Source organism: Amaranthus tricolor, chromosome 6 (assembly GCF_026212465.1).
Source record: "Amaranthus tricolor cultivar Red isolate AtriRed21 chromosome 6, ASM2621246v1, whole genome shotgun sequence".
In the NCBI taxonomy this organism is placed as follows: Eukaryota; Viridiplantae; Streptophyta; class Magnoliopsida; order Caryophyllales; family Amaranthaceae; genus Amaranthus; species Amaranthus tricolor.
The window spans coordinates 11,511,155-11,533,780 of NC_080052.1; the positions used below are offsets into that span (position 1 = coordinate 11,511,155).

Genomic DNA, 22,626 nt, shown 5'->3' on the forward strand with positions numbered 1-22,626 from the left:
CGGGACCCGGTTGCGAGTTATATTTTTATAAATAAAATTACTTCCAAAGAGTATATTACTATAATCACCGAAATTCCTTTTGCTCAAGTGGAGCGGAAAGAATTCGCAAATGAAAACGATAAAAAAAAAAGAAGGGAAAAAGGTGTGCAACACGAGGACTTCCCAGGAGGTCACCCATCCTAGTACTACTCTCGCCCAAGCACGCTTAACTGCGGAGTTCTGATGGGATCCGGTGCATTAGTGCTGGTATGATCGCACCCGTTCATTCACCGTAACAATTTGTATACATGCGCATTGCCGAACAAAAAAAAACCCAGAGCATTCCAAAGCTCGTAAACTCGCAACCGAGACCCCTCTTTCGAGCCTTCTTCTTCCAAAATACTGTTTTTCACCCTCCCGGTATTGTCCCATTCCCAAAAGAGTCCGCCGTCTGTAAAAGCAAGGTGAACTCGCAACAAAAAAAAGACAAAATGTTTATGAAATCCGCGCAACACTTGGAAATCAAGAGGCCATCCATGCCAGGCACGCTTCCGCGGGGAGTTCCGACGGGTCCGGTGCAATTTCCGCTTACACGAACGCACCGATGCACGCCTCTTTCGAACAATTCGTTCGTATGCGCATCGACCCGCGTCAACGGGTCCTTACATTCGAGTGCCCGTAAATTCGAGGTCGGGACCCGGTTGCGAGTTATATTTTTATAAATAAAATTACTTCCAAAGAGTATATTACTATAATCACCGAAATTCCTTTTGCTCAAGTGGAGCGGAAAGAATTCGCAAATGAAAACGATAAAAAAAAAAAAAAAAGAAGGGAAAAAGGGGTGCAACACGAGGACTTCCCAGGAGGTCACCCATCCTAGTACTACTCTCGCCCAAGCACGCTTAACTGCGGAGTTCTGATGGGATCCGGTGCATTAGTGCTGGTATGATCGCACCCGTTCATTCACCGTAACAATTTGTATACATGCGCATTGCCGAACAAAAAAAAACCCAGAGCATTCCAAAGCTCGTAAACTCGCAACCGAGACCCCTCTTTCGAGCCTTCTTCTTCCAAAATACTGTTTTTCACCCTCCCGGTATTGTCCCATTCCCAAAAGAGTCCGCCGTCTGTAAAAGCAAGGTGAACTCGCAACAAAAAAAAGACAAAATGTTTATGAAATCCGCGCAACACTTGGAAATCAAGAGGCCATCCATGCCAGGCACGCTTCCGCGGGGAGTTCCGACGGGTCCGGTGCAATTTCCGCTTACACGAACGCACCGATGCACGCCTCTTTCGAACAATTCGTTCGTATGCGCATCGACCCGCGTCAACTGGTCCTTACCTTCGAGTGCCCGTAAATTCGAGGTCGGGACCCGGTTGCGAGTTATATTTTTATAAATAAAATTACTTCCAAAGAGTATATTACTATAATCACCGAAATTCCTTTTGCTCAAGTGGAGCGGAAAGAATTCGCAAATGAAAACGATAAAAAAAAAAGAAGGGAAAAAGGTGTGCAACACGAGGACTTCCCAGGAGGTCACCCATCCTAGTACTACTCTCGCCCAAGCACGCTTAACTGCGGAGTTCTGATGGGATCCGGTGCATTAGTGCTGGTATGATCGCACCCGTTCATTCACCGTAACAATTTGTATACATGCGCATTGCCGACCAAAAAAAAAACCCAGAGCATTCCAAAGCTCGTAAACTCGCAACCGAGACCCCTCTTTCGAGCCTTCTTCTTCCAAAATACTGTTTTTCACCCTCCCGGTATTGTCCCATTCCCAAAAGAGTCCGCCGTCTGTAAAAGCAAGGTGAACTCGCAACAAAAAAAAGACAAAATGTTTATGAAATCCGCGCAACACTTGGAAATCAAGAGGCCATCCATGCCAGGCACGCTTCCGCGGGGAGTTCCGACGGGTCCGGTGCAATTTCCGCTTACACGAACGCACCGATGCACGCCTCTTTCGAACAATTCGTTCGTATGCGCATCGACCCGCGTCAACGGGTCCTTACATTCGAGTGCCCGTAAATTCGAGGTCGGGACCCGGTTGCGAGTTATATTTTTATAAATAAAATTACTTCCAAAGAGTATATTACTATAATCACAGAAATTCCTTTTGCTCAAGTGGAGCGGAAAGAATTCGCAAATGAAAACGATAAAAAAAAAAAAAAAAGAAGGGAAAAAGGGGTGCAACACGAGGACTTCCCAGGAGGTCACCCATCCTAGTACTACTCTCGCCCAAGCACGCTTAACTGCGGAGTTCTGATGGGATCCGGTGCATTAGTGCTGGTATGATCGCACCCGTTCATTCACCGTAACAATTTGTATACATGCGCATTGCCGAACAAAAAAAAACCCAGAGCATTCCAAAGCTCGTAAACTCGCAACCGAGACCCCTCTTTCGAGCCTTCTTCTTCCAAAATACTGTTTTTCACCCTCCCGGTATTGTCCCATTCCCAAAAGAGTCCGCCGTCTGTAAAAGCAAGGTGAACTCGCAACAAAAAAAAGACAAAATGTTTATGAAATCCGCGCAACACTTGGAAATCAAGAGGCCATCCATGCCAGGCACGCTTCCGCGGGGAGTTCCGACGGGTCCGGTGCAATTTCCGCTTACACGAACGCACCGATGCACGCCTCTTTCGAACAATTCGTTCGTATGCGCATCGACCCGCGTCAACTGGTCCTTACCTTCGAGTGCCCGTAAATTCGAGGTCGGGACCCGGTTGCGAGTTATATTTTTATAAATAAAATTACTTCCAAAGAGTATATTACTATAATCACCGAAATTCCTTTTGCTCAAGTGGAGCGGAAAGAATTCGCAAATGAAAACGATAAAAAAAAAAGAAGGGAAAAAGGTGTGCAACACGAGGACTTCCCAGGAGGTCACCCATCCTAGTACTATTCTCGCCCAAGCACGCTTAACTGCGGAGTTCTGATGGGATCCGGTGCATTAGTGCTGGTATGATCGCACCCGTTCATTCACCGTAACAATTTGTATACATGCGCATTGCCGACCAAAAAAAAAACCCAGAGCATTCCAAAGCTCGTAAACTCGCAACCGAGACCCCTCTTTCGAGCCTTCTTCTTCCAAAATACTGTTTTTCACCCTCCCGGTATTGTCCCATTCCCAAAAGAGTCCGCCGTCTGTAAAAGCAAGGTGAACTCGCAACAAAAAAAAGACAAAATGTTTATGAAATCCGCGCAACACTTGGAAATCAAGAGGCCATCCATGCCAGGCACGCTTCCGCGGGGAGTTCCGACGGGTCCGGTGCAATTTCCGCTTACACGAACGCACCGATGCACGCCTCTTTCGAACAATTCGTTCGTATGCGCATCGACCCGCGTCAACGGGTCCTTACATTCGAGTGCCCGTAAATTCGAGGTCGGGACCCGGTTGCGAGTTATATTTTTATAAATAAAATTACTTCCAAAGAGTATATTACTATAATCACAGAAATTCCTTTTGCTCAAGTGGAGCGGAAAGAATTCGCAAATGAAAACGATAAAAAAAAAAAAAAAAGAAGGGAAAAAGGGGTGCAACACGAGGACTTCCCAGGAGGTCACCCATCCTAGTACTACTCTCGCCCAAGCACGTTTAACTGCGGAGTTCTGATGGGATCCGGTGCATTAGTGCTGGTATGATCGCACCCGTTCATTCACCGTAACAATTTGTATACATGCGCATTGCCGAACAAAAAAAAACCCAGAGCATTCCAAAGCTCGTAAACTCGCAACCGAGACCCCTCTTTCGAGCCTTCTTCTTCCAAAATACTGTTTTTCACCCTCCCGGTATTGTCCCATTCCCAAAAGAGTCCGCCGTCTGTAAAAGCAAGGTGAACTCGCAACAAAAAAAAGACAAAATGTTTATGAAATCCGCGCAACACTTGGAAATCAAGAGGCCATCCATGCCAGGCACGCTTCCGCGGGGAGTTCCGACGGGTCCGGTGCAATTTCCGCTTACACGAACGCACCGATGCACGCCTCTTTCGAACAATTCGTTCGTATGCGCATCGACCCGCGTCAACTGGTCCTTACCTTCGAGTGCCCGTAAATTCGAGGTCGGGACCCGGTTGCGAGTTATATTTTTATAAATAAAATTACTTCCAAAGAGTATATTACTATAATCACCGAAATTCCTTTTGCTCAAGTGGAGCGGAAAGAATTCGCAAATGAAAACGATAAAAAAAAAAGAAGGGAAAAAGGTGTGCAACACGAGGACTTCCCAGGAGGTCACCCATCCTAGTACTACTCTCGCCCAAGCACGCTTAACTGCGGAGTTCTGATGGGATCCGGTGCATTAGTGCTGGTATGATCGCACCCGTTCATTCACCGTAACAATTTGTATACATGCGCATTGCCGACCAAAAAAAAAACCCAGAGCATTCCAAAGCTCGTAAACTCGCAACCGAGACCCCTCTTTCGAGCCTTCTTCTTCCAAAATACTGTTTTTCACCCTCCCGGTATTGTCCCATTCCCAAAAGAGTCCGCCGTCTGTAAAAGCAAGGTGAACTCGCAACAAAAAAAAGACAAAATGTTTATGAAATCCGCGCAACACTTGGAAATCAAGAGGCCATCCATGCCAGGCACGCTTCCGCGGGGAGTTCCGACGGGTCCGGTGCAATTTCCGCTTACACGAACGCACCGATGCACGCCTCTTTCGAACAATTCGTTCGTATGCGCATCGACCCGCGTCAACGGGTCCTTACATTCGAGTGCCCGTAAATTCGAGGTCGGGACCCGGTTGCGAGTTATATTTTTATAAATAAAATTACTTCCAAAGAGTATATTACTATAATCACAGAAATTCCTTTTGCTCAAGTGGAGCGGAAAGAATTCGCAAATGAAAACGATAAAAAAAAAAAAAAAAGAAGGGAAAAAGGGGTGCAACACGAGGACTTCCCAGGAGGTCACCCATCCTAGTACTACTCTCGCCCAAGCACGTTTAACTGCGGAGTTCTGATGGGATCCGGTGCATTAGTGCTGGTATGATCGCACCCGTTCATTCACCGTAACAATTTGTATACATGCGCATTGCCGAACAAAAAAAAACCCAGAGCATTCCAAAGCTCGTAAACTCGCAACCGAGACCCCTCTTTCGAGCCTTCTTCTTCCAAAATACTGTTTTTCACCCTCCCGGTATTGTCCCATTCCCAAAAGAGTCCGCCGTCTGTAAAAGCAAGGTGAACTCGCAACAAAAAAAAGACAAAATGTTTATGAAATCCGCGCAACACTTGGAAATCAAGAGGCCATCCATGCCAGGCACGCTTCCGCGGGGAGTTCCGACGGGTCCGGTGCAATTTCCGCTTACACGAACGCACCGATGCACGCCTCTTTCGAACAATTCGTTCGTATGCGCATCGACCCGCGTCAACTGGTCCTTACCTTCGAGTGCCCGTAAATTCGAGGTCGGGACCCGGTTGCGAGTTATATTTTTATAAATAAAATTACTTCCAAAGAGTATATTACTATAATCACCGAAATTCCTTTTGCTCAAGTGGAGCGGAAAGAATTCGCAAATGAAAACGATAAAAAAAAAAGAAGGGAAAAAGGTGTGCAACACGAGGACTTCCCAGGAGGTCACCCATCCTAGTACTACTCTCGCCCAAGCACGCTTAACTGCGGAGTTCTGATGGGATCCGGTGCATTAGTGCTGGTATGATCGCACCCGTTCATTCACCGTAACAATTTGTATACATGCGCATTGCCGAACAAAAAAAAACCCAGAGCATTCCAAAGCTCGTAAACTCGCAACCGAGACCCCTCTTTCGAGCCTTCTTCTTCCAAAATACTGTTTTTCACCCTCCCGGTATTGTCCCATTCCCAAAAGAGTCCGCCGTCTGTAAAAGCAAGGTGAACTCGAAACAAAAAAAAGACAAAATGTTTATGAAATCCGCGCAACACTTGGAAATCAAGAGGCCATCCATGCCAGGCACGCTTCCGCGGGGAGTTCCGACGGGTCCGGTGCAATTTCCGCTTACACGAACGCACCGATGCACGCCTCTTTCGAACAATTCGTTCGTATGCGCATCGACCCGCGTCAACTGGTCCTTACCTTCGAGTGCCCGTAAATTCGAGGTCGGGACCCGGTTGCGAGTTATATTTTTATAAATAAAATTACTTCCAAAGAGTATATTACTATAATCACCGAAATTCCTTTTGCTCAAGTGGAGCGGAAAGAATTCGCAAATGAAAACGATAAAAAAAAAAGAAGGGAAAAAGGTGTGCAACACGAGGACTTCCCAGGAGGTCACCCATCCTAGTACTACTCTCGCCCAAGCACGCTTAACTGCGGAGTTCTGATGGGATCCGGTGCATTAGTGCTGGTATGATCGCACCCGTTCATTCACCGTAACAATTTGTATACATGCGCATTGCCGACCAAAAAAAAAACCCAGAGCATTCCAAAGCTCGTAAACTCGCAACCGAGACCCCTCTTTCGAGCCTTCTTCTTCCAAAATACTGTTTTTCACCCTCCCGGTATTGTCCCATTCCCAAAAGAGTCCGCCGTCTGTAAAAGCAAGGTGAACTCGCAACAAAAAAAAGACAAAATGTTTATGAAATCCGCGCAACACTTGGAAATCAAGAGGCCATCCATGCCAGGCACGCTTCCGCGGGGAGTTCCGACGGGTCCGGTGCAATTTCCGCTTACACGAACGCACCGATGCACGCCTCTTTCGAACAATTCGTTCGTATGCGCATCGACCCGCGTCAACGGGTCCTTACATTCGAGTGCCCGTAAATTCGAGGTCGGGACCCGGTTGCGAGTTATATTTTTATAAATAAAATTACTTCCAAAGAGTATATTACTATAATCACAGAAATTCCTTTTGCTCAAGTGGAGCGGAAAGAATTCGCAAATGAAAACAATAAAAAAAAAAAAAAAAGAAGGGAAAAAGGGGTGCAACACGAGGACTTCCCAGGAGGTCACCCATCCTAGTACTACTCTCGCCCAAGCACGTTTAACTGCGGAGTTCTGATGGGATCCGGTGCATTAGTGCTGGTATGATCGCACCCGTTCATTCACCGTAACAATTTGTATACATGCGCATTGCCGAACAAAAAAAAACCCAGAGCATTCCAAAGCTCGTAAACTCGCAACCGAGACCCCTCTTTCGAGCCTTCTTCTTCCAAAATACTGTTTTTCACCCTCCCGGTATTGTCCCATTCCCAAAAGAGTCCGCCGTCTGTAAAAGCAAGGTGAACTCGCAACAAAAAAAAGACAAAATGTTTATGAAATCCGCGCAACACTTGGAAATCAAGAGGCCATCCATGCCAGGCACGCTTCCGCGGGGAGTTCCGACGGGTCCGGTGCAATTTCCGCTTACACGAACGCACCGATGCACGCCTCTTTCGAACAATTCGTTCGTATGCGCATCGACCCGCGTCAACGGGTCCTTACATTCGAGTGCCCGTAAATTCGAGGTCGGGACCCGGTTGCGAGTTATATTTTTATAAATAAAATTACTTCCAAAGAGTATATTACTATAATCACAGAAATTCCTTTTGCTCAAGTGGAGCGGAAAGAATTCGCAAATGAAAACGATAAAAAAAAAAAAAAAAGAAGGGAAAAAGGGGTGCAACACGAGGACTTCCCAGGAGGTCACCCATCCTAGTACTACTCTCGCCCAAGCACGTTTAACTGCGGAGTTCTGATGGGATCCGGTGCATTAGTGCTGGTATGATCGCACCCGTTCATTCACCGTAACAATTTGTATACATGCGCATTGCCGAACAAAAAAAAACCCAGAGCATTCCAAAGCTCGTAAACTCGCAACCGAGACCCCTCTTTCGAGCCTTCTTCTTCCAAAATACTGTTTTTCACCCTCCCGGTATTGTCCCATTCCCAAAAGAGTCCGCCGTCTGTAAAAGCAAGGTGAACTCGCAACAAAAAAAAGACAAAATGTTTATGAAATCCGCGCAACACTTGGAAATCAAGAGGCCATCCATGCCAGGCACGCTTCCGCGGGGAGTTCCGACGGGTCCGGTGCAATTTCCGCTTACACGAACGCACCGATGCACGCCTCTTTCGAACAATTCGTTCGTATGCGCATCGACCCGCGTCAACTGGTCCTTACCTTCGAGTGCCCGTAAATTCGAGGTCGGGACCCGGTTGCGAGTTATATTTTTATAAATAAAATTACTTCCAAAGAGTATATTACTATAATCACCGAAATTCCTTTTGCTCAAGTGGAGCGGAAAGAATTCGCAAATGAAAACGATAAAAAAAAAAGAAGGGAAAAAGGTGTGCAACACGAGGACTTCCCAGGAGGTCACCCATCCTAGTACTACTCTCGCCCAAGCACGCTTAACTGCGGAGTTCTGATGGGATCCGGTGCATTAGTGCTGGTATGATCGCACCCGTTCATTCACCGTAACAATTTGTATACATGCGCATTGCCGACCAAAAAAAAAACCCAGAGCATTCCAAAGCTCGTAAACTCGCAACCGAGACCCCTCTTTCGAGCCTTCTTCTTCCAAAATACTGTTTTTCACCCTCCCGGTATTGTCCCATTCCCAAAAGAGTCCGCCGTCTGTAAAAGCAAGGTGAACTCGCAACAAAAAAAAGACAAAATGTTTATGAAATCCGCGCAACACTTGGAAATCAAGAGGCCATCCATGCCAGGCACGCTTCCGCGGGGAGTTCCGACGGGTCCGGTGCAATTTCCGCTTACACGAACGCACCGATGCACGCCTCTTTCGAACAATTCGTTCGTATGCGCATCGACCCGCGTCAACGGGTCCTTACATTCGAGTGCCCGTAAATTCGAGGTCGGGACCCGGTTGCGAGTTATATTTTTATAAATAAAATTACTTCCAAAGAGTATATTACTATAATCACAGAAATTCCTTTTGCTCAAGTGGAGCGGAAAGAATTCGCAAATGAAAACGATAAAAAAAAAAAAAAAAGAAGGGAAAAAGGGGTGCAACACGAGGACTTCCCAGGAGGTCACCCATCCTAGTACTACTCTCGCCCAAGCACGTTTAACTGCGGAGTTCTGATGGGATCCGGTGCATTAGTGCTGGTATGATCGCACCCGTTCATTCACCGTAACAATTTGTATACATGCGCATTGCCGAACAAAAAAAAACCCAGAGCATTCCAAAGCTCGTAAACTCGCAACCGAGACCCCTCTTTCGAGCCTTCTTCTTCCAAAATACTGTTTTTCACCCTCCCGGTATTGTCCCATTCCCAAAAGAGTCCGCCGTCTGTAAAAGCAAGGTGAACTCGCAACAAAAAAAAGACAAAATGTTTATGAAATCCGCGCAACACTTGGAAATCAAGAGGCCATCCATGCCAGGCACGCTTCCGCGGGGAGTTCCGACGGGTCCGGTGCAATTTCCGCTTACACGAACGCACCGATGCACGCCTCTTTCGAACAATTCGTTCGTATGCGCATCGACCCGCGTCAACTGGTCCTTACCTTCGAGTGCCCGTAAATTCGAGGTCGGGACCCGGTTGCGAGTTATATTTTTATAAATAAAATTACTTCCAAAGAGTATATTACTATAATCACCAAAATTCCTTTTGCTCAAGTGGAGCGGAAAGAATTCGCAAATGAAAACGATAAAAAAAAAAGAAGGGAAAAAGGTGTGCAACACGAGGACTTCCCAGGAGGTCACCCATCCTAGTACTACTCTCGCCCAAGCACGCTTAACTGCGGAGTTCTGATGGGATCCGGTGCATTAGTGCTGGTATGATCGCACCCGTTCATTCACCGTAACAATTTGTATACATGCGCATTGCCGAACAAAAAAAAACCCAGAGCATTCCAAAGCTCGTAAACTCGCAACCGAGACCCCTCTTTCGAGCCTTCTTCTTCCAAAATACTGTTTTTCACCCTCCCGGTATTGTCCCATTCCCAAAAGAGTCCGCCGTCTGTAAAAGCAAGGTGAACTCGAAACAAAAAAAAGACAAAATGTTTATGAAATCCGCGCAACACTTGGAAATCAAGAGGCCATCCATGCCAGGCACGCTTCCGCGGGGAGTTCCGACGGGTCCGGTGCAATTTCCGCTTACACGAACGCACCGATGCACGCCTCTTTCGAACAATTCGTTCGTATGCGCATCGACCCGCGTCAACTGGTCCTTACCTTCGAGTGCCCGTAAATTCGAGGTCGGGACCCGGTTGCGAGTTATATTTTTATAAATAAAATTACTTCCAAAGAGTATATTACTATAATCACCGAAATTCCTTTTGCTCAAGTGGAGCGGAAAGAATTCGCAAATGAAAACGATAAAAAAAAAAGAAGGGAAAAAGGTGTGCAACACGAGGACTTCCCAGGAGGTCACCCATCCTAGTACTACTCTCGCCCAAGCACGCTTAACTGCGGAGTTCTGATGGGATCCGGTGCATTAGTGCTGGTATGATCGCACCCGTTCATTCACCGTAACAATTTGTATACATGCGCATTGCCGACCAAAAAAAAAACCCAGAGCATTCCAAAGCTCGTAAACTCGCAACCGAGACCCCTCTTTCGAGCCTTCTTCTTCCAAAATACTGTTTTTCACCCTCCCGGTATTGTCCCATTCCCAAAAGAGTCCGCCGTCTGTAAAAGCAAGGTGAACTCGCAACAAAAAAAAGACAAAATGTTTATGAAATCCGCGCAACACTTGGAAATCAAGAGGCCATCCATGCCAGGCACGCTTCCGCGGGGAGTTCCGACGGGTCCGGTGCAATTTCCGCTTACACGAACGCACCGATGCACGCCTCTTTCGAACAATTCGTTCGTATGCGCATCGACCCGCGTCAACGGGTCCTTACATTCGAGTGCCCGTAAATTCGAGGTCGGGACCCGGTTGCGAGTTATATTTTTATAAATAAAATTACTTCCAAAGAGTATATTACTATAATCACAGAAATTCCTTTTGCTCAAGTGGAGCGGAAAGAATTCGCAAATGAAAACGATAAAAAAAAAAAAAAAAGAAGGGAAAAAGGGGTGCAACACGAGGACTTCCCAGGAGGTCACCCATCCTAGTACTACTCTCGCCCAAGCACGTTTAACTGCGGAGTTCTGATGGGATCCGGTGCATTAGTGCTGGTATGATCGCACCCGTTCATTCACCGTAACAATTTGTATACATGCGCATTGCCGAACAAAAAAAAACCCAGAGCATTCCAAAGCTCGTAAACTCGCAACCGAGACCCCTCTTTCGAGCCTTCTTCTTCCAAAATACTGTTTTTCACCCTCCCGGTATTGTCCCATTCCCAAAAGAGTCCGCCGTCTGTAAAAGCAAGGTGAACTCGCAACAAAAAAAAGACAAAATGTTTATGAAATCCGCGCAACACTTGGAAATCAAGAGGCCATCCATGCCAGGCACGCTTCCGCGGGGAGTTCCGACGGGTCCGGTGCAATTTCCGCTTACACGAACGCACCGATGCACGCCTCTTTCGAACAATTCGTTCGTATGCGCATCGACCCGCGTCAACGGGTCCTTACATTCGAGTGCCCGTAAATTCGAGGTCGGGACCCGGTTGCGAGTTATATTTTTATAAATAAAATTACTTCCAAAGAGTATATTACTATAATCACAGAAATTCCTTTTGCTCAAGTGGAGCGGAAAGAATTCGCAAATGAAAACGATAAAAAAAAAAAAAAAAGAAGGGAAAAAGGGGTGCAACACGAGGACTTCCCAGGAGGTCACCCATCCTAGTACTACTCTCGCCCAAGCACGTTTAACTGCGGAGTTCTGATGGGATCCGGTGCATTAGTGCTGGTATGATCGCACCCGTTCATTCACCGTAACAATTTGTATACATGCGCATTGCCGAACAAAAAAAAACCCAGAGCATTCCAAAGCTCGTAAACTCGCAACCGAGACCCCTCTTTCGAGCCTTCTTCTTCCAAAATACTGTTTTTCACCCTCCCGGTATTGTCCCATTCCCAAAAGAGTCCGCCGTCTGTAAAAGCAAGGTGAACTCGCAACAAAAAAAAGACAAAATGTTTATGAAATCCGCGCAACACTTGGAAATCAAGAGGCCATCCATGCCAGGCACGCTTCCGCGGGGAGTTCCGACGGGTCCGGTGCAATTTCCGCTTACACGAACGCACCGATGCACGCCTCTTTCGAACAATTCGTTCGTATGCGCATCGACCCGCGTCAACTGGTCCTTACCTTCGAGTGCCCGTAAATTCGAGGTCGGGACCCGGTTGCGAGTTATATTTTTATAAATAAAATTACTTCCAAAGAGTATATTACTATAATCACCGAAATTCCTTTTGCTCAAGTGGAGCGGAAAGAATTCGCAAATGAAAACGATAAAAAAAAAAGAAGGGAAAAAGGTGTGCAACACGAGGACTTCCCAGGAGGTCACCCATCCTAGTACTACTCTCGCCCAAGCACGCTTAACTGCGGAGTTCTGATGGGATCCGGTGCATTAGTGCTGGTATGATCGCACCCGTTCATTCACCGTAACAATTTGTATACATGCGCATTGCCGACCAAAAAAAAAACCCAGAGCATTCCAAAGCTCGTAAACTCGCAACCGAGACCCCTCTTTCGAGCCTTCTTCTTCCAAAATACTGTTTTTCACCCTCCCGGTATTGTCCCATTCCCAAAAGAGTCCGCCGTCTGTAAAAGCAAGGTGAACTCGCAACAAAAAAAAGACAAAATGTTTATGAAATCCGCGCAACACTTGGAAATCAAGAGGCCATCCATGCCAGGCACGCTTCCGCGGGGAGTTCCGACGGGTCCGGTGCAATTTCCGCTTACACGAACGCACCGATGCACGCCTCTTTCGAACAATTCGTTCGTATGCGCATCGACCCGCGTCAACGGGTCCTTACATTCGAGTGCCCGTAAATTCGAGGTCGGGACCCGGTTGCGAGTTATATTTTTATAAATAAAATTACTTCCAAAGAGTATATTACTATAATCACAGAAATTCCTTTTGCTCAAGTGGAGCGGAAAGAATTCGCAAATGAAAACGATAAAAAAAAAAAAAAAGAAGGGAAAAAGGGGTGCAACACGAGGACTTCCCAGGAGGTCACCCATCCTAGTACTACTCTCGCCCAAGCACGCTTAACTGCGGAGTTCTGATGGGATCCGGTGCATTAGTGCTGGTATGATCGCACCCGTTCATTCACCGTAACAATTTGTATACATGCGCATTGCCGAACAAAAAAAAACCCAGAGCATTCCAAAGCTCGTAAACTCGCAACCGAGACCCCTCTTTCGAGCCTTCTTCTTCCAAAATACTGTTTTTCACCCTCCCGGTATTGTCCCATTCCCAAAAGAGTCCGCCGTCTGTAAAAGCAAGGTGAACTCGCAACAAAAAAAAGACAAAATGTTTATGAAATCCGCGCAACACTTGGAAATCAAGAGGCCATCCATGCCAGGCACGCTTCCGCGGGGAGTTCCGACGGGTCCGGTGCAATTTCCGCTTACACGAACGCACCGATGCACGCCTCTTTCGAACAATTCGTTCGTATGCGCATCGACCCGCGTCAACTGGTCCTTACCTTCGAGTGCCCGTAAATTCGAGGTCGGGACCCGGTTGCGAGTTATATTTTTATAAATAAAATTACTTCCAAAGAGTATATTACTATAATCACCGAAATTCCTTTTGCTCAAGTGGAGCGGAAAGAATTCGCAAATGAAAACGATAAAAAAAAAAGAAGGGAAAAAGGTGTGCAACACGAGGACTTCCCAGGAGGTCACCCATCCTAGTACTACTCTCGCCCAAGCACGCTTAACTGCGGAGTTCTGATGGGATCCGGTGCATTAGTGCTGGTATGATCGCACCCGTTCATTCACAGTAACAATTTGTATACATGCGCATTGCCGACCAAAAAAAAACCCAGAGCATTCCAAAGCTCGTAAACTCGCAACCGAGACCCATCTTTCGAGCCTTCTTCTTCCCAAATACTGTTTTTCACCCTCCCGGTATTGTCCCATTCCCAAAAGAGTCCGCCGTCTGTAAAAGCAAGGTGAACTCGCAACAAAAAAAAGACAAAATGTTTATGAAATCCGCGCAACACTTGGAAATCAAGAGGCCATCCATGCCAGGCACGCTTCCGCGGGGAGTTCCGACGGGTCCGGTGCAATTTCCGCTTACACGAACGCACCGATGCACGCCTCTTTCGAACAATTCGTTCGTATGCGCATCGACCCGCGTCAACGGGTCCTTACCTTCGAGTGCCCGTAAATTCGAGGTCGGGACCCGGTTGCGAGTTATATTTTTATAAATAAAATTAATTCCAAAGAGTATAATACTATAATCACCGAAATGCCTTTTGCTCAAGTGGAGCGGAAAGAATTCGCAAATGAAAACGATAAAAAAAGAAAAAGAAGGGAAAAAAGGGTGCAACACGAGGACTTCCCAGGAGGTCACCCATCCTAGTACTACTCTCGCCCAAGCACGCTTAACTGCGGAGTTCTGATGCGATCCGATGCATTAGTGCTGGTATGATCGCACCCGTTCATCCACCGTAACAATTTGTATACATGCGCATTGCCGAACAAAAAAAAACCCAGAGCATTCCAAAGCTCGTAAACTCGCAACCGAGACCCCTCTTTCGAGCCTTCTTCTTCCCAAATACTGTTTTTCACCCTCCCGGTATTGTCCCATTCCCAAAAGAGTCCGCCGTCTGTAAAAGCAAGGTGAACTCGCAACAAAAAAAAGACAAAATGTTTATGAAATCCGCGCAACACTTGGAAATCAAGAGGCCATCCATGCCAGGCACGCTTCCGCGGGGAGTTCCGACGGGTCCGGTGCAATTTCCGCTTACACGAACGCACCGATGCACGCCTCTTTCGAACAATTCGTTCGTATGCGCATCGACCCGCGTCAACGGGTCCTTACCTTCGAGTGCCCGTAAATTCGAGGTCGGGACCCGGTTGCGAGTTATATTTTTATAAATAAAATTACTTCCAAAGAGTATATTACTATAATCACCGAAATGCCTTTTGCTCAAGTGGAGCGGAAAGAATTCGCAAATGAAAACGATAAAAAAAAAAAAAGAAGGGAAAAAGGGGTGCAACACGAGGACTTCCCAGGAGGTCACCCATCCTAGTACTACTCTCGCCCAAGCACGCTTAACTGCGGAGTTCTGATGGGATCCGGTGCATTAGTGCTGGTATGATCGCACCCGTTCATTCACAGTAACAATTTGTATACATGCGCATTGCCGACCAAAAAAAAACCCAGAGCATTCCAAAGCTCGTAAACTCGCAACCGAGACCCCTCTTTCGAGCCTTCTTCTTCCCAAATACTGTTTTTCACCCTCCCGGTATTGTCCCATTCCCAAAAGAGTCCGCCGTCTGTAAAAGCAAGGTGAACTCGCAACAAAAAAAAAGACAAAATGTTTATGAAATCCGCGCAACACTTGGAAATCAAGAGGCCATCCATGCCAGGCACGCTTCCGCGGGGAGTTCCGACGGGTCCGGTGCAATTTCCGCTTACACGAACGCACCGATGCACGCCTCTTTCGAACAATTCGTTCGTATGCGCATCGACCCGCGTCAACGGGTCCTTACCTTCGAGTGCCCGTAAATTCGAGGTCGGGACCCGGTTGCGAGTTATATTTTTATAAATAAAATTAATTCCAAAGAGTATAATACTATAATCACCGAAATGCCTTTTGCTCAAGTGGAGCGGAAAGAATTCGCAAATGAAAACGATAAAAAAAGAAAAAGAAGGGAAAAAAGGGTGCAACACGAGGACTTCCCAGGAGGTCACCCATCCTAGTACTACTCTCGCCCAAGCACGCTTAACTGCGGAGTTCTGATGCGATCCGATGCATTAGTGCTGGTATGATCGCACCCGTTCATCCACCGTAACAATTTGTATACATGCGCATTGCCGAACAAAAAAAAACCCAGAGCATTCCAAAGCTCGTAAACTCGCAACCGAGACCCCTCTTTCGAGCCTTCTTCTTCCCAAATACTGTTTTTCACCCTCCCGGTATTGTCCCATTCCCAAAAGAGTCCGCCGTCTGTAAAAGCAAGGTGAACTCGCAACAAAAAAAAGACAAAATGTTTATGAAATCCGCGCAACACTTGGAAATCAAGAGGCCATCCATGCCAGGCACGCTTCCGCGGGGAGTTCCGACGGGTCCGGTGCAATTTCCGCTTACACGAACGCACCGATGCACGCCTCTTTCGAACAATTCGTTCGTATGCGCATCGACCCGCGTCAACGGGTCCTTACCTTCGAGTGCCCGTAAATTCGAGGTCGGGACCCGGTTGCGAGTTATATTTTTATAAATAAAATTACTTCCAAAGAGTATATTACTATAATCACCGAAATGCCTTTTGCTCAAGTGGAGCGGAAAGAATTCGCAAATGAAAACGATAAAAAAAAAAAAAGAAGGGAAAAAGGGGTGCAACACGAGGACTTCCCAGGAGGTCACCCATCCTAGTACTACTCTCGCCCAAGCACGCTTAACTGCGGAGTTCTGATGGGATCCGGTGCATTAGTGCTGGTATGATCGCACCCGTTCATTCACAGTAACAATTTGTATACATGCGCATTGCCGACCAAAAAAAAACCCAGAGCATTCCAAAGCTCGTAAACTCGCAACCGAGACCCCTCTTTCGAGCCTTCTTCTTCCCAAATACTGTTTTTCACCCTCCCGGTATTGTCCCATTCCCAAAAGAGTCCGCCGTCTGTAAAAGCAAGGTGAACTCGCAACAAAAAAAAAGACAAAATGTTTATGAAATCCGCGCAACACTTGGAAATCAAGAGGCCATCCATGCCAGGCACGCTTCCGCGGGGAGTTCCGACGGGTCCGGTGCAATTTCCGCTTACACGAACGCACCGATGCACGCCTCTTTCGAACAATTCGTTCGTATGCGCATCGACCCGCGTCAACGGGTCCTTACCTTCGAGTGCCCGTAAATTCGAGGTCGGGACCCGGTTGCGAGTTATATTTTTATAAATAAAATTACTTCCAAAGAGTATAATACTATAATCACCGAAATGCCTTTTGCTCAAGTGGAGCGGAAAGAATTCGCAAATGAAAACGATAAAAAAAAAAAAAGAAGGGAAAAAGGGGTGCAACACGAGGACTTCCCAGGAGGTCACCCATCCTAGTACTACTCTCGCCCAAGCACGCTTAACTGCGGAGTTCTGATGGGATCCGGTGCATTAGTGCTGGTATGATCGCACCCGTTCATTCACCGTAACAATTTGTATACATGCGCATTGCCGACCAAAAAAAAAAACCCAGAGCATTCCAAAGCTCGTAAACTCGCAACCGAGACCCCTCTTTCGAGCCTTCTTCTTCCCAAATACTGTTTTTCACCCTCCCGGTATTGTCCCATTCCCAAAAGAGTCCGCCGTCTGTAAAAGCAAGGTGAACTCGCAACAAAAAAAAAGACAAAATGTTTATGAAATCCGCGCAACACTTGGAAATCAAGAGGCCATCCATGCCAGGCACGCTTCCGCGGGGAGTTCCGACGGGTCCGGTGCAATTTCCGCTTACACGAACGCACCGATGCACGCCTCTTTCGAACAATTCGTTCGTATGCGCATCGACCCGCGTCAACTGGTCCTTACCTTCGAGTGCCCGTAAATTCGAGGTCGGGACCCGGTTGCGAGTTATATTTTTATAAATAAAATTACTTCCAAAGAGTATATTACTATAATCACCGAAATTCCTTTTGCTCAAGTGGAGCGGAAAGAATTCGCAAATGAAAACGATAAAAAAAAAAAAAGAAGGGAAAAAGGGGTGCAACACGAGGACTTCCCAGGAGGTCACCCATCCTAGTACTACTCTCGCCCAAGCACGCTTAACTGCGGAGTTCTGATGGGATCCGGTGCATTAGTGCTGGTATGATCGCACCCGTTCATTCACAGTAACAATTTGTATACATGCGCATTGCCGACCAAAAAAAAACCCAGAGCATTCCAAAGCTCGTAAACTCGCAACCGAGACCCCTCTTTCGAGCCTTCTTCTTCCCAAATACTGTTTTTCACCCTCCCGGTATTGTCCCATTCCCAAAAGAGTCCGCCGTCTGTAAAAGCAAGGTGAACTCGCAACAAAAAAAAAGACAAAATGTTTATGAAATCCGCGCAACACTTGGAAATCAAGAGGCCATCCATGCCAGGCACGCTTCCGCGGGGAGTTCCGACGGGTCCGGTGCAATTTCCGCTTACACGAACGCACCGATGCACGCCTCTTTCGAACAATTCGTTCGTATGCGCATCGACCCGCGTCAACGGGTCCTTACCTTCGAGTGCCCGTAAATTCGAGGTCGGGACCCGGTTGCGAGTTATATTTTTATAAATAAAATTACTTCCAAAGAGTATAATACTATAATCACCGAAATGCCTTTTGCTCAAGTGGAGCGGAAAGAATTCGCAAATGAAAACGATAAAAAAAAAAAAAGAAGGGAAAAAGGGGTGCAACACGAGGACTTCCCAGGAGGTCACCCATCCTAGTACTACTCTCGCCCAAGCACGCTTAACTGCGGAGTTCTGATGGGATCCGGTGCATTAGTGCTGGTATGATCGCACCCGTTCATTCACCGTAACAATTTGTATACATGCGCATTGCCGACCAAAAAAAAAAACCCAGAGCATTCCAAAGCTCGTAAACTCGCAACCGAGACCCCTCTTTCGAGCCTTCTTCTTCCCAAATACTGTTTTTCACCCTCCCGGTATTGTCCCATTCCCAAAAGAGTCCGCCGTCTGTAAAAGCAAGGTGAACTCGCAACAAAAAAAAAGACAAAATGTTTATGAAATCCGCGCAACACTTGGAAATCAAGAGGCCATCCATGCCAGGCACGCTTCCGCGGGGAGTTCCGACGGGTCCGGTGCAATTTCCGCTTACACGAACGCACCGATGCACGCCTCTTTCGAACAATTCGTTCGTATGCGCATCGACCCGCGTCAACTGGTCCTTACCTTCGAGTGCCCGTAAATTCGAGGTCGGGACCCGGTTGCGAGTTATATTTTTATAAATAAAATTACTTCCAAAGAGTATATTACTATAATCACCGAAATTCCTTTTGCTCAAGTGGAGCGGAAAGAATTCGCAAATGAAAACGATAAAAAAAAAAGAAGGGAAAAAGGTGTGCAACACGAGGACTTCCCAGGAGGTCACCCATCCTAGTACTACTCTCGCCCAAGCACGCTTAACTGCGGAGTTCTGATGGGATCCGGTGCATTAGTGCTGGTATGATCGCACCCGTTCATTCACAGTAACAATTTGTATACATGCGCATTGCCGACCAAAAAAAAACCCAGAGCATTCCAAAGCTCGTAAACTCGCAACCGAGACCCCTCTTTCGAGCCTTCTTCTTCCCAAATACTGTTTTTCACCCTCCCGGTATTGTCCCATTCCCAAAAGAGTCCGCCGTCTGTAAAAGCAAGGTGAACTCGCAACAAAAAAAAAGACAAAATGTTTATGAAATCCGCGCAACACTTGGAAATCAAGAGGCCATCCATGCCAGGCACGCTTCCGCGGGGAGTTCCGACGGGTCCGGTGCAATTTCCGCTTACACGAACGCACCGATGCACGCCTCTTTCGAACAATTCGTTCGTATGCGCATCGACCCGCGTCAACGGGTCCTTACCTTCGAGTGCCCGTAAATTCGAGGTCGGGACCCGGTTGCGAGTTATATTTTTATAAATAAAATTACTTCCAAAGAGTATAATACTATAATCACCGAAATGCCTTTTGCTCAAGTGGAGCGGAAAGAATTCGCAAATGAAAACGATAAAAAAAAAAAAAAGAAGGGAAAAAGGGGTGCAACACGAGGACTTCCCAGGAGGTCACCCATCCTAGTACTACTCTCGCCCAAGCACGCTTAACTGCGGAGTTCTGATGGGATCCGGTGCATAAGTGCTTGTATGATCGCACCCGTTCATTCACCGTAACAATTTGTATACATGCGCATTGCCGACCAAAAAAAAAAACCCAGAGCATTCCAAAGCTCGTAAACTCGCAACCGAGACCCCTCTTTCGAGCCTTCTTCTTCCCAAATACTGTTTTTCACCCTCCCGGTATTGTCCCATTCCCAAAAGAGTCCGCCGTCTGTAAAAGCAAGGTGAACTCGCAACAAAAAAAAAGACAAAATGTTTATGAAATCCGCGCAACACTTGGAAATCAAGAGGCCATCCATGCCAGGCACGCTTCCGCGGGGAGTTCCGACGGGTCCGGTGCAATTTCCGCTTACACGAACGCACCGATGCACGCCTCTTTCGAACAATTCGTTCGTATGCGCATCGACCCGCGTCAACGGGTCCTTACCTTCGAGTGCCCGTAAATTCGAGGTCGGGACCCGGTTGCGAGTTATATTTTTATAAATAAAATTACTTCCAAAGAGTATAATACTATAATCACCGAAATGCCTTTTGCTCAAGTGGAGCGGAAAGAATTCGCAAATGAAAACGATAAAAAAAAAAAAGAAGGGAAAAAGGGGTGCAACACGAGGACTTCCCAGGAGGTCACCCATCCTAGTACTACTCTCGCCCAAGCACGCTTAACTGCGGAGTTCTGATGGGATCCGGTGCATTAGTGCTGGTATGATCGCACCCGTTCATTCACCGTAACAATTTGTATACATGCGCATTGCCGACCAAAAAAAAAAACCCAGAGCATTCCAAAGCTCGTAAACTCGCAACCGAGACCCCTCTTTCGAGCCTTCTTCTTCCCAAATACTGTTTTTCACCCTCCCGGTATTGTCCCATTCCCAAAAGAGTCCGCCGTCTGTAAAAGCAAGGTGAACTCGCAACAAAAAAAAAGACAAAATGTTTATGAAATCCGCGCAACACTTGGAAATCAAGAGGCCATCCATGCCAGGCACGCTTCCGCGGGGAGTTCCGACGGGTCCGGTGCAATTTCCGCTTACACGAACGCACCGATGCACGCCTCTTTCGAACAATTCGTTCGTATGCGCATCGACCCGCGTCAACGGGTCCTTACCTTCGAGTGCCCGTAAATTCGAGGTCGGGACCCGGTTGCGAGTTATATTTTTATAAATAAAATTACTTCCAAAGAGTATATTACTATAATCACCGAAATGCCTTTTGCTCAAGTGGAGCGGAAAGAATTCGCAAATGAAAACGATAAAAAAAAAAAAAGAAGGGAAAAAGGGGTGCAACACGAGGACTTCCCAGGAGGTCACCCATCCTAGTACTACTCTCGCCCAAGCACGCTTAACTGCGGAGTTCTGATGGGATCCGGTGCATTAGTGCTGGTATGATCGCACCCGTTCATTCACCGTAACAATTTGTATACATGCGCATTGCCGACCAAAAAAAAAAACCCAGAGCATTCCAAAGCTCGTAAACTCGCAACCGAGACCCCTCTTTCGAGCCTTCTTCTTCCCAAATACTGTTTTTCACCCTCCCGGTATTGTCCCATTCCCAAAAGAGTCCGCCGTCTGTAAAAGCAAGGTGAACTCGCAACAAAAAAAAAGACAAAATGTTTATGAAATCCGCGCAACACTTGGAAATCAAGAGGCCATCCATGCCAGGCACGCTTCCGCGGGGAGTTCCGACGGGTCCGGTGCAATTTCCGCTTACACGAACGCACCGATGCACGCCTCTTTCGAACAATTCGTTCGTATGCGCATCGACCCGCGTCAACGGGTCCTTACCTTCGAGTGCCCGTAAATTCGAGGTCGGGACCCGGTTGCGAGTTATATTTTTATAAATAAAATTACTTCCAAAGAGTATATTACTATAATCACCGAAATGCCTTTTGCTCAAGTGGAGCGGAAAGAATTCGCAAATGAAAACGATAAAAAAAAAAAAAGAAGGGAAAAAGGGGTGCAACACGAGGACTTCCCAGGAGGTCACCCATCCTAGTACTACTCTCGCCCAAGCACGCTTAACTGCGGAGTTCTGATGGGATCCGGTGCATTAGTGCTGGTATGATCGCACCCGTTCATTCACCGTAACAATTTGTATACATGCGCATTGCCGACCAAAAAAAAAAACCCAGAGCATTCCAAAGCTCGTAAACTCGCAACCGAGACCCCTCTTTCGAGCCTTCTTCTTCCCAAATACTGTTTTTCACCCTCCCGGTATTGTCCCATTCCCAAAAGAGTCCGCCGTCTGTAAAAGCAAGGTGAACTCGCAACAAAAAAAAAGACAAAATGTTTATGAAATCCGCGCAACACTTGGAAATCAAGAGGCCATCCATGCCAGGCACGCTTCCGCGGGGAGTTCCGACGGGTCCGGTGCAATTTCCGCTTACACGAACGCACCGATGCACGCCTCTTTCGAACAATTCGTTCGTATGCGCATCGACCCGCGTCAACGGGTCCTTACCTTCGAGTGCCCGTAAATTCGAGGTCGGGACCCGGTTGCGAGTTATATTTTTATAAATAAAATTACTTCCAAAGAGTATATTACTATAATCACCGAAATGCCTTTTGCTCAAGTGGAGCGGAAAGAATTCGCAAATGAAAACGATAAAAAAAAAAAAAGAAGGGAAAAAGGGGTGCAACACGAGGACTTCCCAGGAGGTCACCCATCCTAGTACTACTCTCGCCCAAGCACGCTTAACTGCGGAGTTCTGATGGGATCCGGTGCATTAGTGCTGGTATGATCGCACCCGTTCATTCACAGTAACAATTTGTATACATGCGCATTGCCGACCAAAAAAAAACCCAGAGCATTCCAAAGGTCGTAAACTCGCAACCGAGACCCCTCTTTCGAGCCTTCTTCTTCCCAAATACTGTTTTTCAC

At 46.9% G+C, this 22,626-nt stretch overlaps 34 non-coding genes across 34 annotated transcripts; all 34 read right to left on the bottom strand.

Annotated features, from left to right (window-relative positions):
* Positions 1-141: 141 nt before the first annotated feature.
* On the bottom strand, positions 142-260 carry LOC130816382 (5S ribosomal RNA). Its single transcript, XR_009042919.1, has one exon. It is a non-coding gene; the product is annotated as a 5S ribosomal RNA (ribosomal RNA).
* Positions 261-817: 557 nt separating this feature from the next.
* On the bottom strand, positions 818-936 carry LOC130816960 (5S ribosomal RNA). The gene has a single exon (XR_009043490.1). It is a non-coding gene; the product is annotated as a 5S ribosomal RNA (ribosomal RNA).
* A 551-nt stretch (positions 937-1,487) lies between these two features.
* Positions 1,488-1,606, bottom strand: LOC130816384 (5S ribosomal RNA). The gene has a single exon (XR_009042920.1). It is a non-coding gene; the product is annotated as a 5S ribosomal RNA (ribosomal RNA).
* A 558-nt stretch (positions 1,607-2,164) lies between these two features.
* Positions 2,165-2,283, bottom strand: LOC130816961 (5S ribosomal RNA). The gene has a single exon (XR_009043491.1). It is a non-coding gene; the product is annotated as a 5S ribosomal RNA (ribosomal RNA).
* A 551-nt stretch (positions 2,284-2,834) lies between these two features.
* Positions 2,835-2,953, bottom strand: LOC130816516 (5S ribosomal RNA). Its single transcript, XR_009043045.1, has one exon. It is a non-coding gene; the product is annotated as a 5S ribosomal RNA (ribosomal RNA).
* Positions 2,954-3,511: 558 nt separating this feature from the next.
* Positions 3,512-3,630, bottom strand: LOC130816335 (5S ribosomal RNA). Its single transcript, XR_009042875.1, has one exon. It is a non-coding gene; the product is annotated as a 5S ribosomal RNA (ribosomal RNA).
* A 551-nt stretch (positions 3,631-4,181) lies between these two features.
* Positions 4,182-4,300, bottom strand: LOC130816385 (5S ribosomal RNA). Its single transcript, XR_009042921.1, has one exon. It is a non-coding gene; the product is annotated as a 5S ribosomal RNA (ribosomal RNA).
* A 558-nt stretch (positions 4,301-4,858) lies between these two features.
* On the bottom strand, positions 4,859-4,977 carry LOC130816336 (5S ribosomal RNA). The gene has a single exon (XR_009042876.1). It is a non-coding gene; the product is annotated as a 5S ribosomal RNA (ribosomal RNA).
* A 551-nt stretch (positions 4,978-5,528) lies between these two features.
* On the bottom strand, positions 5,529-5,647 carry LOC130816386 (5S ribosomal RNA). Its single transcript, XR_009042922.1, has one exon. It is a non-coding gene; the product is annotated as a 5S ribosomal RNA (ribosomal RNA).
* A 551-nt stretch (positions 5,648-6,198) lies between these two features.
* Positions 6,199-6,317, bottom strand: LOC130816387 (5S ribosomal RNA). The gene has a single exon (XR_009042923.1). It is a non-coding gene; the product is annotated as a 5S ribosomal RNA (ribosomal RNA).
* A 558-nt stretch (positions 6,318-6,875) lies between these two features.
* LOC130816337 (5S ribosomal RNA) lies at positions 6,876-6,994 on the bottom strand. Its single transcript, XR_009042877.1, has one exon. It is a non-coding gene; the product is annotated as a 5S ribosomal RNA (ribosomal RNA).
* Positions 6,995-7,551: 557 nt separating this feature from the next.
* LOC130816338 (5S ribosomal RNA) lies at positions 7,552-7,670 on the bottom strand. The gene has a single exon (XR_009042878.1). It is a non-coding gene; the product is annotated as a 5S ribosomal RNA (ribosomal RNA).
* A 551-nt stretch (positions 7,671-8,221) lies between these two features.
* LOC130816388 (5S ribosomal RNA) lies at positions 8,222-8,340 on the bottom strand. The gene has a single exon (XR_009042924.1). It is a non-coding gene; the product is annotated as a 5S ribosomal RNA (ribosomal RNA).
* A 558-nt stretch (positions 8,341-8,898) lies between these two features.
* On the bottom strand, positions 8,899-9,017 carry LOC130816339 (5S ribosomal RNA). Its single transcript, XR_009042879.1, has one exon. It is a non-coding gene; the product is annotated as a 5S ribosomal RNA (ribosomal RNA).
* A 551-nt stretch (positions 9,018-9,568) lies between these two features.
* Positions 9,569-9,687, bottom strand: LOC130816389 (5S ribosomal RNA). Its single transcript, XR_009042925.1, has one exon. It is a non-coding gene; the product is annotated as a 5S ribosomal RNA (ribosomal RNA).
* Positions 9,688-10,238: 551 nt separating this feature from the next.
* Positions 10,239-10,357, bottom strand: LOC130816390 (5S ribosomal RNA). Its single transcript, XR_009042926.1, has one exon. It is a non-coding gene; the product is annotated as a 5S ribosomal RNA (ribosomal RNA).
* Positions 10,358-10,915: 558 nt separating this feature from the next.
* LOC130816340 (5S ribosomal RNA) lies at positions 10,916-11,034 on the bottom strand. Its single transcript, XR_009042880.1, has one exon. It is a non-coding gene; the product is annotated as a 5S ribosomal RNA (ribosomal RNA).
* A 557-nt stretch (positions 11,035-11,591) lies between these two features.
* LOC130816341 (5S ribosomal RNA) lies at positions 11,592-11,710 on the bottom strand. Its single transcript, XR_009042881.1, has one exon. It is a non-coding gene; the product is annotated as a 5S ribosomal RNA (ribosomal RNA).
* Positions 11,711-12,261: 551 nt separating this feature from the next.
* LOC130816391 (5S ribosomal RNA) lies at positions 12,262-12,380 on the bottom strand. The gene has a single exon (XR_009042927.1). It is a non-coding gene; the product is annotated as a 5S ribosomal RNA (ribosomal RNA).
* A 557-nt stretch (positions 12,381-12,937) lies between these two features.
* LOC130816962 (5S ribosomal RNA) lies at positions 12,938-13,056 on the bottom strand. The gene has a single exon (XR_009043492.1). It is a non-coding gene; the product is annotated as a 5S ribosomal RNA (ribosomal RNA).
* A 551-nt stretch (positions 13,057-13,607) lies between these two features.
* Positions 13,608-13,726, bottom strand: LOC130816392 (5S ribosomal RNA). The gene has a single exon (XR_009042928.1). It is a non-coding gene; the product is annotated as a 5S ribosomal RNA (ribosomal RNA).
* Positions 13,727-14,280: 554 nt separating this feature from the next.
* On the bottom strand, positions 14,281-14,399 carry LOC130816646 (5S ribosomal RNA). Its single transcript, XR_009043184.1, has one exon. It is a non-coding gene; the product is annotated as a 5S ribosomal RNA (ribosomal RNA).
* Positions 14,400-14,953: 554 nt separating this feature from the next.
* LOC130816963 (5S ribosomal RNA) lies at positions 14,954-15,072 on the bottom strand. Its single transcript, XR_009043493.1, has one exon. It is a non-coding gene; the product is annotated as a 5S ribosomal RNA (ribosomal RNA).
* Positions 15,073-15,627: 555 nt separating this feature from the next.
* LOC130816647 (5S ribosomal RNA) lies at positions 15,628-15,746 on the bottom strand. Its single transcript, XR_009043185.1, has one exon. It is a non-coding gene; the product is annotated as a 5S ribosomal RNA (ribosomal RNA).
* A 554-nt stretch (positions 15,747-16,300) lies between these two features.
* On the bottom strand, positions 16,301-16,419 carry LOC130816965 (5S ribosomal RNA). Its single transcript, XR_009043494.1, has one exon. It is a non-coding gene; the product is annotated as a 5S ribosomal RNA (ribosomal RNA).
* Positions 16,420-16,974: 555 nt separating this feature from the next.
* Positions 16,975-17,093, bottom strand: LOC130816966 (5S ribosomal RNA). The gene has a single exon (XR_009043495.1). It is a non-coding gene; the product is annotated as a 5S ribosomal RNA (ribosomal RNA).
* Positions 17,094-17,650: 557 nt separating this feature from the next.
* On the bottom strand, positions 17,651-17,769 carry LOC130816967 (5S ribosomal RNA). Its single transcript, XR_009043496.1, has one exon. It is a non-coding gene; the product is annotated as a 5S ribosomal RNA (ribosomal RNA).
* A 555-nt stretch (positions 17,770-18,324) lies between these two features.
* On the bottom strand, positions 18,325-18,443 carry LOC130816968 (5S ribosomal RNA). Its single transcript, XR_009043497.1, has one exon. It is a non-coding gene; the product is annotated as a 5S ribosomal RNA (ribosomal RNA).
* A 554-nt stretch (positions 18,444-18,997) lies between these two features.
* On the bottom strand, positions 18,998-19,116 carry LOC130816394 (5S ribosomal RNA). The gene has a single exon (XR_009042930.1). It is a non-coding gene; the product is annotated as a 5S ribosomal RNA (ribosomal RNA).
* Positions 19,117-19,672: 556 nt separating this feature from the next.
* Positions 19,673-19,791, bottom strand: LOC130816635 (5S ribosomal RNA). The gene has a single exon (XR_009043173.1). It is a non-coding gene; the product is annotated as a 5S ribosomal RNA (ribosomal RNA).
* Positions 19,792-20,347: 556 nt separating this feature from the next.
* LOC130816969 (5S ribosomal RNA) lies at positions 20,348-20,466 on the bottom strand. Its single transcript, XR_009043498.1, has one exon. It is a non-coding gene; the product is annotated as a 5S ribosomal RNA (ribosomal RNA).
* A 557-nt stretch (positions 20,467-21,023) lies between these two features.
* Positions 21,024-21,142, bottom strand: LOC130816971 (5S ribosomal RNA). Its single transcript, XR_009043500.1, has one exon. It is a non-coding gene; the product is annotated as a 5S ribosomal RNA (ribosomal RNA).
* Positions 21,143-21,699: 557 nt separating this feature from the next.
* LOC130816972 (5S ribosomal RNA) lies at positions 21,700-21,818 on the bottom strand. The gene has a single exon (XR_009043501.1). It is a non-coding gene; the product is annotated as a 5S ribosomal RNA (ribosomal RNA).
* Positions 21,819-22,375: 557 nt separating this feature from the next.
* LOC130816973 (5S ribosomal RNA) lies at positions 22,376-22,494 on the bottom strand. Its single transcript, XR_009043502.1, has one exon. It is a non-coding gene; the product is annotated as a 5S ribosomal RNA (ribosomal RNA).
* Between the last annotated feature and the right edge of the window lie 132 nt (positions 22,495-22,626).